Source organism: Cydia fagiglandana, chromosome 18, assembly GCF_963556715.1.
Source record: "Cydia fagiglandana chromosome 18, ilCydFagi1.1, whole genome shotgun sequence".
Classification (NCBI taxonomy): Eukaryota; Metazoa; Arthropoda; class Insecta; order Lepidoptera; family Tortricidae; genus Cydia; species Cydia fagiglandana.
In genome coordinates this window covers 128585-143737 of record NC_085949.1, presented here as the reverse complement: position 1 = coordinate 143737, position 15153 = coordinate 128585, and the positions used below count along the sequence as shown (strand labels likewise).

Genomic DNA, 15153 nt, shown 5'->3' with positions numbered 1-15153 from the left:
AAAAATACACTTTAGGTAAAAGTTGAATGTAACTGAATTGCGAGCGCTTGCTTATATAGCGTTCAAAACGTATCTAGGTGAAAAGTTTTATCTGTTAATAAGGCTTCCCTGACTGCATAAGAATAATAATAAAGCATAAGAATGCATTAAGCTACAACTATGAGTACCTGTATATTAGGTACATCTTTGACCCTATCGTCATTTCCATTCCCAATAACTAGATATAGACAGCAAAAAAGTTTCAAAGGCACAACCCTGAATTTGCTTGAGTCAGTACAAAAAACATACCTACCAAGTACTTTTGCCATGCTTTGGCAAAATCTCGATCATTAAATTTGAACCAGATATAAAGTAAATCGATTATGTGACCAAATTGAGAACGAGATCGAATTGACGACTTTTTGTGTCCAAGAGAAACTTAACAGTATTTCGACGGAGTGTGACCGTGGGCCCTATTTGCAAATACAGTAAGACAGTGACCGATGGTCGATGTGGCACGAAAAAACCATAATTCGCTTCAATACCTAATAAAGTCAGTAAGCGAGTCGAATGCATTGATGCATAGGAACGCATTCGATTACGAGGTACGCACCCTCGTTCGTTTTACATGTTTACAAATTTGAACCAATTTGTTTCACAGTCGGTGTTATGTTTAACGAACTAGACTACTACCTATAGAATTCTGAAAAATGACCCCACGTGTAATTGGTGCCGCGAGCGACTCACACGCGTATTCGGGAAACGAGATAATCACAAGATCTAGAAACGATATAGAGATCAACTAGATTTACATTAGATATCGACTAGATGTGACTTGGATATCTAAGTCATAACTTGTCGAAATCGTTCAAGAGGACCTCCAGAATCGCGGAAACGTCAAATTTGACATATCTATCTTGTCGAAATCGTTCAAGAGGACCTCCAGAATCACGGAAACGTCAAATTTGACATATCTATCTTACAAATATCTTTAAATTATCCATATCGTAACTTGCTGAGGTCTAGTAGAGATCTAATACATTTTCAGAATCGAGCCGTTAGTTATAGGACTTATAGGTATTGCGCGCAACTTGACAATGTCAAATATTGTAATGAATGCCGCGCAAGGCAATCAAGGCATACCTACATATAAGTAGAATTTTATTTTAGCCAATCATAGCTTTTAGCGACCAATCGCAACTTTTTTTAATAGCGGGAAATTGTATTAAATAATATTCAAATTCAGAAGGGATAACGGTCACTCGGTCAGTTATACATGTCAATACGGCTATTGCAATATAAGCAATCGGATAGATGCAATTTTTTTTCACCACACCAGCTCGGAAAGGCTTACTTTACACTTCAAAAACGGATAGCAAAGGTGCACTTTACTATCAGTAATTTTGTGAGGCAAAGTAATCAAATGCAAATTTTGAGTTGTTTTCTTATGTTTGCTGGTAGAATTGACTTTTAAATGATGATTTTGGATGATAATTATTTAATAACATTAATTTGAATTTGATTTGGTTTGATTTTGTTCGATTTCTACAATTTAATATTTGCTTCGGGCTGGTGTGGTAAAAATTTTGTGTTTCACTCGGGGGCAAATTTTGTTTAACCCTCGACGTGCTTTGAAACCCTCGCAACGCTCAAGATTCCATTTTTCGAACCACTCGCTAAATCTTGGAATCTTTCGCTTGTTCGGGTTAAACAACAACTTTGCCCCCTCGTAAAACAATAGTACATTTCGATGCTAGTGCGGAAGGTATGTCATTACTTCACGAGTACCGAGATATCTTGCCACGAGCCGCAGGCGAGTGGCAAGACTCGGGACGAGTGAAGAATGACATTTCCGCACGTGTATCGAACGACGTTTTTTAATACAGTTGCGAAAAAATAAGAAAAACATTGTTAATCGTACACTAAACAAAAGTGGTAACAGTGACAGCTCGGTTAGACGTCGTCTTTAAGTATATTACATCTATGGGCGTTTGGCAGCTATTCCGTTCCATTCAGTCATCTTATTAAGAACGGAATTTTCAATATTGAATATTAAAAAATAAACGTGTTATAATGATGAAGAGGTAAGTAATTAAATATGAAATATGTAATATTTTTCGTATTCTTACATTAACGGTAGGTTTTTATGCTGATTACGACGTTTAAATTAACACTCATCAATAAGTAGTCGTGAATTGGAACAAGTATAAATTTAAAAAAATTGGAAAAGTAAAAAGCACTAGTTCGAGATAACCAACTTTCCGCACGCTAAACAGCTATGTAAAGTAGCACTTTTTGAGCAACTGTATTAAAATAGTTATTTACGATACAAGTGCGAAAAATAGGAAATTCGAAACGAGTGGCGAATTACCTATTCGCACGTGTATCGTACAACGTTTTACAGTACATATGGCCCTTTAAACTTTTGACATCGCACGAAAAGTGCTATTTTACGCACTAGTGCGGGAAAATAGGACCATATGTACTGTAAATAACTATTACTTATGGTGTTATCATGGAGTTCAAAAATCAAATTAAAGACTATTCGGAAAGAGATACAAAATAGTACTCAGAGTCTGATGATGGAGCTGGAAGGTGGTCACCGGTACCAATCAACCATGCAACTAAACCACTTCGTGTTTAGGCTCGTTTGATTCGTCTCAACAAGATCTCTGACACTAGGTGATAAACCAAACACGAAGCCCAAACACGAAGTGGTTCAGTTATGTGATAGACTGGTACCCGTCGCCACCTTCGAGCTCCATCATCAGACTCTGAGTAGTATCTTGTGTCAAAGATCTTGTTGCGACGAATCAAACAAGCCCAAACACGAAGTGGTTCAGTTACATGGTAGACTGGTACCCGTGGCCACAGTCCAGCTCCATCATCAGACCCTGAGTACTATCTTGTGTCAAAGATCTTGTTGAGACGAATAAAACGAGCCTAAACACGAAGTGGTTTAGTTGCTTGGTTGATTGGTACCGGTGACCACCTTCCAGCTCCATTATCAGACCCTGAGTACTATCTTGTGTCAAAGATCTTGTTGAGACGAATCAAACGAGCCCAAACACGAAATGGTTTAGTTGCATGGTTGATTAGTACCGGTGACCACATTCCGGCTCCATCATCAGCCCCTAAGTACTATCTTGTGTCAAAGATCTTGTTGAGACGAATAAAACGAGCCTAAACACGAAGTGGTTTAGTTGCATGGTTGATTGGTACTGGTGACCACCTTCCGGCTCCATCATCAGACCCTGAGTACTATCTTAAGTCAAAGATCTTGTTGAGCCGAATCAAACGAGCCCAAACACGAAGTGTTTTAGTTGCATGGTTGATTGGTACCGGTGACCACCTTCCGGCTCCATCATCAGACCCTGAGTACTATTTTGTGTCAAAGATCTTGTTAAGACGAATAAAACGAGCCTAAACACGAAGTGGTTTAGTTGCATGGTTGATTGGTACTTACCGGTGACCACCTTCCGGCTCCATCATCAGACCCTGAGTACTATCTTAAGTCAAAGATCTTGTTGAGCCGAATCAAACGAGACCAAACACGAAGTGTTTTAGTTGCATGGTTGATTGGTACCGGTGACCACCTTCCGGCTCCATCATCAGACCCTGAGTACTATCTTGAGTCAAATAAATACATATAGAATGTCAGGTCGTTTCAAATATTTTTAATCCTGTCCGGTAGTTTATTAAACTGTACCATTATAAATTATAATACTATAAAAACAGTGCTAGGATCAAAGTCTCTCGTTGCGGTTTACACGCACACAGTATAGCGTTTTACACGGCGCCCGCCGCACACAATGATAAAAAACCTCGTCGTCGCCGTTGAAAATGTGCGGAGCCGCGCGACACACGTCCTACCTGTACAAGCTCTGCCGCGGCACTGAACTGGCGAGCGCGCGTCATCGGTAATATAGAGTAGTTTTCAAAAAATTGCCAAAAAATTATAGTAGAATTTCATAAACACTAATGTATACCAAAAGTATAAGCAAACGTTGCAGATTGCTTGAGTATGAAAATGACTTCGATATTAAGTAGATTTTCGTAGAAATTGACACTTGTTTCGGAGAGAAAATTGAGTTCGTTTTACTTTGATTTTCTCTTTCTCAAAGGTATGTAGGAAAAATATCGTTTGATATGCCTAAAGTACAGGGTATTAGTAATACAAAATAGCCAGGTTTAGCAGAGTAAACTTCTCAACATTTCCAAATAAGAGCTTGCCGTTCAGTGCTTCACGGGGTTTTTCGGAAACGACCATCAGAAAAAAATTCATTACTAATTTAATAAGTCCTTTTTCCAATATTTACAACGATATTTAAAAATATAAGAAGACGCTTTTACTGGAACAAGTACTCATTGTTTCTAATAATGAGCACAAAGTCCTGAATTTCGTCGACTAGTATCATCAATTTTGCATTATTTCGACTTTTCTTGTAAGAGCGCTCTTAATTTTTTCTAACATCAACACATTTGATGATCCTGACCGATTGATACGCCTTGTCACTTCCCAATAAGGTTCACTATTATTCCTCAAAAGTGGAAATGATGTGAATCTGAATGAGATCTTGAAAGGTTTCTGTAGAGAGTGGAAGGGTGAAACGGGATCCGCCATTACGGGATGAAATCCGAGCGGAGATTCGATGTATTGATTACTTGAGGGTATGGATTGATCCCCACTAGATCACGCGCTCAAACAGGCTTGTGTCACTTTTTATTGTTTCATTAAGCCAGTTTTTTTTGTGAGGACGAGGCGGTAAAGCTGGTCCTCTTTTACGGGATGAAATCTGAGCAAAGATTCAATGTATTGATTACGTGTGAGTACGGTGATGTTAAGGATTGGTCGCCGCTAGAACACGCGTACCATCTTGTGTTATGTTATGTTCCCTTGGCTTGTCAACTTGGCTAGTGCCCCTGCTCAGTCTATTGAGTGTATATCTGTGGTGTGTGTGAGGCGTGTCTGTACGGTAACTAGAGAAGATGAACATGATAACGTGACATCACAAGCTTTCCGGAAAACCGAGATAATACGCGCACGAACAATCTTGTGTTACGTTCGCTTGAGTTCTGACACCCGTTCATCTTGTATATTTCGTAAATATAGGTTGGCTTTAGAGAATTGCCAAACCGATAAGCAATTCAATATATTTAATTAAATCTTAATTAAACAGAACTGCTTCCCTATGTGATAGGTTTCACACACGGTTCATTATGCACAATTCGTACAATAGGTCAGGTACAAATGCTGAAAAGCCTGTATATAATCACACCTACTGATATCAATTTAGCCATCCGATTATGGTGGGCACGTCACGACCTGTCACCCGGACAAGTGGAATAGACCCCCAGTCCTACACGTAACATGAACCGGTAGCTGAGTCATGTCATGTGCGTGCAGCGCGACGGTTAGGTCTCAGAGTTAGGTTGCCTAACCTACATCTACATAGGTACATTAACCTGGCTCACTTTGCGGTTGTCATGTAATGTAAGAATATAAGGGCCACTTGCACAATCACTAATCCGGGGTTAACCGGTTAAATCTGGGGTTACTGGTTACCAGACCAGTACAATTTGACACTGCGTTAACGGTTTAACCGGTTAACCCCGGATTAGTGTGCCAGTGGCCCTCAATGATTAGACTTCATGGAGATTATTTAGGCACAGATTAGTTTTTTTTACACTTTTAATTCAGCTTCACAGCGTATATATATTTGTATGTGTAGGTACCTACCTAGGCAAGCTCTGGCTAGACAATGAGCATTCAATCCGTATCTTAGCGCGGCATCTGCTCCTGGGCTAGTCTAGATCTAGCAGAAAGGATTTAAGTACAACTTTCGACCTTACTGAATTTTGTATGACTACTTTGTACATAGGAAGATAAGAGGTCGTTCACAGTATGCTTCACTAATATCGGTTATCGGAGACAGTAGCATAAGAAGATACAAAGCGAGCAAAGTGTTCAAAATACACTGAACACATTAGTCTGCCTTTACACTGAGACGGAGATGAGAGGAGATGTGCAGTAATCAACCAATAGCTTAGTTTGTAATCAAGAGGAGCAGAGAAAGGATGTGGGCGATAAAATATCAAACTGATATAAAGTATATTGCAGAAGATGGTATATAATAAAACAACACAGCTTAGACGACACCTCACACATTGTATTTCCTAATCCCACAATAACCAATCAGGATAGTGTAAATTTTCATATTTTACACCACTGATCCACTTCACTGATATCCAATTTTACGGTGTAAAAGAGCCCTAACGGCACATAAACTCTTTCTGTGCTGAATAAGTGGGCAATGCCATGGGAAGATCGCGAGCTCAGATCTCTTGGACTCGGTTAATTAACCGATTTAGAATAGCGCGGGTGTTATCTATGGAAATTAAGTAAAAGTTGTTCACACTTAAATGTTACGGTTGCTTGAAATTGGCGTAGCGTGTAACTAAGTAGGTATCGTTTTACAACACTTTGCTGGCCTCTGCCTCTACCGATAAACAGCTGCCAGTCGTGCGGATCTAAATAGTAATAAAAAGGATTGTTGAATTTAAATAAGGTTTGAGAAGAAATTGTTTACCTACCTAATCTATTCCGAGGCTATAGGTACCTTAGTAGTTGTTATACAATATACAATACAGAGTAGTAGTAATAAGTAAAACACTTTCTTACTCAAATTAAACAATACAACAGAGAGCATACCATATATATATACCTAACATTGAACTTATGCCTAATATATTCCAGCAAACCTTTAAATCAACTTAATCTCTTTGGTATTAAGAGAAAAAAAAATCCCATCGATTTCATCACTCTCTTAGGGTAGACCGAGGCGGTTCGGATCACAGGGTGAATCGGATCATCATGAAAAATCCATTGATATCTGAAATATTTCACTGATATGAGATCTCTAAAATAGCGCTGTATATGTCTTCTGTTATTAGCCTGCGACGCCAGCCATAGGCAATATTTTCAATATCAACTACGTTTAGTCTAGCTGACTGCTGACCTGATTCGCCCTATGATCCGATTTTCCTCGGTTTACTACGTATACTCGTATTGTATGGGATCTCGAAGAGCGCCAAACAGCTCTCACCCGCCCTATCTATCGCAACGGATGTAGGAAGTAATGGACAGCGGACCACCCCGGATTCGCCTGACTGATGCAGCATAAGCGCAGCACTTAACTGCACTTACCTAAGGTGGTTCGACATATACTCGTAGCGAATGCGTCACGCACGATTCTCATCTCAGTGTCTGAGATATTATATTATAGGTACACGTACTACGTGCGTGCGCAAGTTGCACGTCGAATTAAAGCACCTTTACTCATGAAGCCGCCTGGAAAGCTCGCGAAACCCACGACAGCGTCCGATTTCACGATCTAGAAAACGCTGTCACAATCCTCCAGAAGTTTCTGTTGGCGTGCCCCATCTACTACAGCTATCATAAATGCAATCGCAAATGCAAGCCCGCCTCATTATACCTAATACTCATCATCATAAAGCGTAGTACTATTAGTTATTCTGTGATAAAGCGCTGTCTACAAAAAACCTGCACACTCGCGACGCATTGCTTAGATGTGGACGCACCTTTAAGAAGTGCACTATAGTATAACGAGTAATCGTAAAAGCGTCGTTTTAGAACACTTCCACAAGAAGCCATTATGTTTACGCTCGGCAACATTGACGAGTAATGACATAATGTCACTCGCAGCGCCCTCTACAATTTCAGAGCGTGGTTTATCTTCACCACTGCCACTACTGCCAGTGCCACAGACGATCTAAAATGCCGTAAGCGCCTTCAAAAAACATAGGACTATAGTTACTAATAACAACTTTTAACCGATCCGAGGTGGACTTTATTGCCTTAACAATAAGGTTTACGAATGGCCAGTTAACAATGGGACTGGTATTATTAATGTTTTGTATCCATTTTGAAGTTTTAAAAGCAAAACCGCAGGCGACTGTAACCGCAAACACCATTATAAGTTTGCGAATGATATGAGTGTTATTGGTATAGTCTTAAGGTTGTGTTCAGGTCGATCGGTGACCGAAAAGGTATGTAATGGTGTAATGCCCGCATCCGCTGCTTCGCGAGTGTAGGCTACTGCCACCTGGAGTGTTCCCTTCGGTTACATAGCTTTCGCGTCATGCTAATAGCCCTGTACCGGACTAACCAATACCTAGATACCTAAGGGTCACTTGCACGTTCTAGGATGAATAGCCAACTAACTCGAAGTTAACTGTTTATACAGTACAGTTAATTCCGAGTTAGTTGGCTAACCCTGTACCGAATTAACCAATACTTATGCAAAGTAAGCAAGTTGCTTAGAGCATAAACTTTTTGATCCGAGAGCCACGGCTCAAAACCTTTCTAACATACATACGTACGTATGTGTACTTGGAGGTCATATTATACTCACTGTTATAAAAATGTTATTAAATTGAAAGGTTCTTTAAGTAAAACATTTCAAATAAATATAAGGTAGCTACCTGCGCCAAAAATTAAAGGCCCAGTTCTCAAGCTTGCCTATTTCTAAAGTTCATACTTTTATAAGTACAGGTATAAATGGGTGCAAATTTTGCGCTCTAGACTCCAATGTTCGCTAGTACCATAGACAAAACTGCAAGTTCATCTTCTTCTTCTTCTTCTTCTTCCTCGCGTTATCCCGGCATCGGCATTTTGCCACGGCTCATGGGAGCCTGGGGTCCGCTTGACAACTAAACCCGTGATTTGACGTAGACACTAGTTTTTACCAAAGCGACTGCCATCTGACCTTCCAACCCAGAGGGGAAATTAGGCCTTACTGGGATTAGTCCGGTTTCCTCACGATGTTTTCCTTCACCGAAAAGCGACTGGCAAATATCAAATGATATTTCGTACATAAGTTTCGAAAAACTCATTGGTACGAGCTGGGGTTTGAACCCGCGACCTCCAGATTGCAAGTTACACGCTCTTACCGCTAGGCCACCAGCACTTCCAATCTGCAACAATCTGTACAAAACTGCAAGTTCATATTAAACTAAAAATAAAACTGATCTTCTTTGGGGCAAGCTTTCTCCTTGATAATCTCAGTGAAATCGAAGAAAACCTTAAACTTTTCACATGTATAGGTATATATGTAGGCCGGTAATTAGTCCCATCATACATTATGGTGCATTACGAGTGACCTGTCCCGAAGTGCCCCCCCCCCCCTTCCAACACAAGTATCAGACCATGAAACATTTGATTGATGTGACAGGACACGAATAAGCCACTTACATATTATATTGATATTACGGGACGGGATAAAATTTCTGACAACGCTTAGGTAGTATTTGTAGGTATATCAAATCAGCGCAGAAACCGAAATCTTTTTCAATTGGCTTCAAAAAGAAGGTTCTCAGTTCGCTGGATCGGATTATTTCATTTTCGCAAACATGTATAGATGGCTCTAATATAACGCACCTATGCTTATGAGACAAGCACCTTCAAAAAGCGGCCAAGTGCGAGTCGGACTCGCCCATGAAGGGTTCCGTAACAGCAAGTAACAATAAAATTGCGGTTTACGGTTTATGACGTATTAAAAAAAAACTACTTACCAAATCTTGTTCAAACCAATTTTCGGTGGAAGTTTGCATGGTAATGTACATCATATATTTTTTTTAGTTTTATCATTCTCTTAGTTTAGAAGTTACAGGGGGGGGGGGGGGGGGGACACATTTTACCACTTTGGAAGTGTCTCTCGCGCAAACTATTCAGTTTAGAAGAAAATGATATTAGAAACCTCAATATCATTTTTGAAGACCTATCCATAGATACCCCACACGTATGGGTTTGATGAAAAAAAAAATTTTGGGGTTCAGTTCTATGTATGGGGAACCCTAAAAATTTACTATTTTTTTTCTATTTTTGTATGAATATCTTAACCCTGATTTAAACTTTCACGATTATTAAACATTATCAAACTGCACAACGGGACTTAATCACGTATTTAAGTTTTAAGATTTACCTCCGACGTTTCGAGGACGGCGTTGTCCCCGTGGTCTCGGAGAAGACTGTCTTCTCCGAGACCACGGGGACAACGCCGTCCTCGAAACGTCGGAGGTAAATCTTAAAACTTAAATACGTGATTAAGTCCCGTTGTGCAGTTTGATAATATCTTAACCTCCTGAGTCCCAGACACAAATTAATTGAAATTGAAATTTCAACCTTATTGCGTCCGAGTTTTATTTTTCTCTCGGGAGGTTACGATGCCCTCCCCGGAAGACATCGTGGCCTACAGATGGTAGACCTAATATGGTTGATCAATATGTTTTTTGCGGCATTTTCGTCCCGATCAAACTCGCTGTGGCACGTCGGACAAACTCCCCAGCGTAGTCGGTGATTCATGCCAATTCTCTGAAACACTCCCGTTCTCTGGTTGCAGGCCGAACACGCCTGTGACGTGTACGCCTCATCCACGATTTCGACACGGATATTGGATTTACTGCGCAATCTCTTTAGCAACGAGTCGTGTCGAAACTTGCGCCCCGAGAACGACGCTGTGTTCATAAACTTGCTCCCGGCGCCGTACAGCACCAGCACGTCGCTCACCCCTCCTCCATCAAACACTTCCCTCACGATTCGTTCCTCGCACTTGGCGATACGAATGTACTTGTCCAATCCGAGTCGCGTCAGTTTGGAGTGCGTCTCGTACGGTACTTGCATGGCTTCGAACCACTTCATGCGAAAGACGCTGTATTCGATCACGTGATCCGTATTTTTGGAAGAGACCGGAAAATTTAGTGATTCTCTATCCTTTTGCATCTCGGCCAGTATCGGAGCGATGAGTTTGTTGCGTACGCGATCTCTCTTCCATTCGAGCGTGTGAGAACGTACATATTTGCGCGTGACCCGTTTGAAGGAATACCGCTTGGATTCGACGGTGGCCAGGGGCACGCGCGAGCCGGGGTCCACCGCTATAACTCTGTCGTACTCGACGCGCCGCTTCTTCTTTTTCTCCGTCATCTCCGGCTTGGCACACCGATTCATCGAGAGACTCACGCTCACGCCGTCCGTCTGAAGACAACAGCCGAATTTGGTGGCCGGCACGTCCAACCACGGTGTCCACAGTTGACTAAGATGATCGGTAATTTTGTTCCACGTGCCGGGGACGGTATCGGGAGCGACTCGACGCAGCAGCTCGAACCATCCTGTCGATGTATACATCACGTGCTTGAGTCCGTGCGACGGCTGTGGAAATAGACGGAAACTGCGCGTCTCCATTCCCTGCTGTATGCGCATCCATTCGGGTACGGTCTTCCACCACCGCGAACCCTCCACGGTGTCCTTGTTAATGACGGTACACACGCGAGCGATCTCCCGGCTCGTATTGTCGTCGCCGTCGGGCAAAATTCTGCTATAGTAGGCTCGAAAGAGACGTTCGTCGTTGCGCTTCACTTTGAAGTAGCGAGCCAGTCTCGAATACGCGTGCATAGTTATGTTGGTGCGCAATGTGGTCTCATACTGCTTGGCCAGTTCTTGCACGATAAACGAACGCAGCTTACCATCGTAACGATGGTGATCGCCAAAGTACCTAGTGTATGATTCGGCGTACGGTCCTTTGCCCTTCATCGCGTAAACGAAATTCAACACGTCCGGTATGTCAGGTAGAGCGGGGGTCGTCTTCATGTAGAGATTGTAAAATATGCCCAGTTGGATGTAGATGCGCGACAGGTCACGCACGTCCCGTCTGATCTCTTCGAGCAGTCTGGATCGGCGTTGAGGCGAGAGAAGAGGACACAACGCGGAGCACAGACCGCGTTTGACGACGTAGATATCCAGGGTTTGCGCTGCGCCATCACTCAATTTACGTTTTCGAATCGGAGGCAGGTAGTTGGTACACTTCGCAGAGCTTCTGCGATGGTGGTCTGTTCCACCGCACGACTTGCACTGTTTCTCCATTACTGACGAGCCAGAGTCGTCCGTCATGCTTATATAGTTGTACGTACGGACTGGGCCCGGCATGTATACGAAAAAACGCCAATAAGGTTCATAATTGTTTGTTTTATATGTCCTTTGAAAAGGACAACAGGACTCAGGAGGTTAATGCGGTTCACTGAATACATCTACTTACCAAGTTTCAACAGTATAGTGCTTATAGTTTTGGAAAAAAGTGGCTGTGACATACGGACGGACAGACAGACAGACAGACAGACATGACGAATCTGTAAGGGTTCCGTTTTTTTGCCATTTGGCTACGGAACCCTAAAAATGGCACTCGTTTTACGACGTATTATTATGATGATCCAAATTATGAGTATGTAGTGACATGACGTTGATTCTGTAACTATATACTTACATATATTTGAGTGTACCACTGCTGAGCAAAGGCCTGCAAAAATCGAAGACTTTCAACTTTAGCCCCCACCGACCACGCCCATCAAGCATACTTGGGCAACCTTTGCAGCAACAGCAAGTTTCGAGCCAGGAAAAATTGTCTCCGAATTCTTTTCGCGTGCTTCATATCTAACACGCTGCTGTATGAAAAGCTATCAAGAATTACTGTAGGACTCAGAGACTCTCCAGAGGTATCAAAAGAGAACCTTTGCCTTGAGCGATTGTCTCTACAAGTACAGTGCACGCAAAGACCTTATTAAGACAGATTAGACGCATGTCACCGATATTAATCGGCCTCGGAATAAGGACATGCATGATCCCGTGTCGTGCCCGACGGATCGTGTCTCCACGGTCCACTAATACACTTGATTAACCCGTACATAAACCTTATGTCGTTGCCATAAGGTTTACGAAAGGTCAGGGAACTTTATCAAGGGATTGAGCTAACTTAATGGACCATCGATGGACTCTATGCCTTTTGCAATAAAGTTTAAGATTAGTCATGTAACTGTGTTACTTAAGAGTGCTATTACATTTCGGGGTTGAGCGAGTTTAGGTATTTTACGCGCTGCGGCAGGCCGTGCGAGCTCAGTATGCCGATCCCTTCTACCACACTCGCACTACAATGATGGATCAAACATTCTTGATCCTTTGCGAAGCATATTGAAACCAATCATAACAACACTAACTGTACTTAACTTTTAAAGTCCTAAAACTGTTATTTGGTAGGTACGAAAATAATAAATGCAGTGCAAATGTACATAGGGGCTGTTCATAAATTACGTCATCTATTTTTGACTATTTTTGACCCCCCCATCCCTCTAATCATCCAAAAATCATGCTTCGGATGACTCTGTTTCCTCCTACGTCATGCTACCATCATCCGATGTCCAGACCCCCCCCCCTCCTCCCATTTGAAACGACGTAATTTATGAATAGCACCATACTCGTACTTATGAAGGTATATTACTCGAAAGAAATTATAGGTACTCGCTTATTTACATGTTTCGTCATTGCATTTGGTACCTATAGGTTGTAAAGTTTGTATCAACGAGGGTTTAAAAACGAACTGGTACTGAGGATCTGATGATAATGATGATGATCAAGGTGGTCACGGATACCAATCAACCATGTAGTAACATGATTAGGCTCGTTTGATTCGTCTCAACAAGATCTTTGACACTGAAGATACACAGGGTCTGATGATGGAGCTGGAAGGTGGCCACGGGTACCAGTCTATCATGTAACTAAACCACTTCGTGTTTGGGCTCGTTTGATTCCTCTCAACAAGATCTTTGACACAAGACAGTACTCAGGGTCTGATGATGGAGCTGGAAGGTGGTCACCGGTACCAATCAACCATGCAACTAAACCACTTCATGTTTAGGCTCGTTTGATTAGTCTCAACAAGATCTTTGACACTAGGTGATACTCAGAATGATGATGGAGCTGGAAGGTGGTCACCGGTACCAATCAACCATGCAACTAAACCACTTCGTGTTTAGGCTCGTTTGATTCATCTCAACAAGATCTTAGACACTAGATGATGAACCAAACACGAAGCCCAAACACGAAGCCCAAACACGAAGTGGTTCAGTTACATGGTAGACTGGTACCACCATTCGTGGCCACCTTCCAGCTCCATCATCAGATCCTGAGTACTATCTTGTGTCCAAGGTCTTGTTGAGACGAATCAAACGAGCCCAAACATGAAGTGGTTTAGTTACATGATAGACAGGTACCCGTCGCCACCTTCGAGCTCCATCATCAGACCCTGAGTGCTATCTTGTGTCAAAGATCTTGTTGAGACGAATCAAACGAGCCCAACCACGAAGTGGTTTAGTTGCATGGTTGATTGGTACCGGTGACCACATTCCGGCTCCATCATCAGACCTTGAGTACTATCTTGTGTCAAAGATCTTGTTGAGATGAATCAAACGAGCCCAAACACGAAGTGGTTTATTTGCATGGTTGATTGGTACCGGTGACCACATTCCGGCTCCCTCATCAGACCTTGAGTACTATCTTGTGTCAAAGATCTTGTTGAGACGAATCAAACGAGCCCAAACACGAAGTGGTTTAGTTGCATGGTTGATTGGTACCGGTGACCACCTTCCGGTTCCATCATCAGACCCTGAGTACTATCTTGTGTTAAAGATCTTGTTGAGATGAATCAAACGAGCCCAAACACGAAGTGGTTTAGTTGCATGGTTAATTGGTACCGGTGACCACCTTCCGGCTCCATCATCAGACCCTGAGTACTGTCTTGTGTCAAAGATCTTGTTGAGACGAATTAAACGAGCCTAAACACGAAGTGGTTTAGTTGCATGGTTGATTGGTACTGGTGACCACCTTCCGGCTCCATCATCAGACCCTGAGTACTATCTTGTGTCAAAGATCTTGTTGAGACGAATCAAACGAGCCCAAACACGAAGTGGTTTAGTTGCATGGTTGATTGGTACCGGTGACCACCTTCCGGTTCCATCATCAGACCCTGAGTACTATCTTGTGTTAAAGATCTTGTTGAGATGAATCAAACGAGCCCAAACACGAAGTGGTTTAGTTGCATGGTTAATTGGTACCGGTGACCACCTTCCGGCTCCATCATCAGACCCTGAGCACTGTCTTGTGTCAAAGATCTTGTTGAGACGAATTAAACGAGCCTAAACACGAAGTGGTTTAGTTGCATGGTTGATTGGTACTGGTGACCACCTTCCGGCTCCATCATCAGACCCTGAGTACTATCTTGTGTCAAAGATCTTGTTGAGACGAATCAAACGAGCCTAAACACGAAGTGGTTT

The 15153-nt window shown here is 42.2% G+C and overlaps 1 long non-coding RNA gene across 1 annotated transcript in view; it reads right to left on the bottom strand.

The window, feature by feature from the left end:
• Positions 1 to 9579: 9579 nt before the first annotated feature.
• The window catches only part of LOC134673283 (uncharacterized), a 30445-nt gene continuing 24871 nt past the window's right edge, over positions 9580 to 15153 (bottom strand). Inside the window, exon 2 of the long non-coding RNA XR_010099449.1 lies at positions 9580 to 9839. This is a non-coding gene — a long non-coding RNA (uncharacterized LOC134673283). The remainder of the gene's footprint in view (positions 9840 to 15153) is intronic.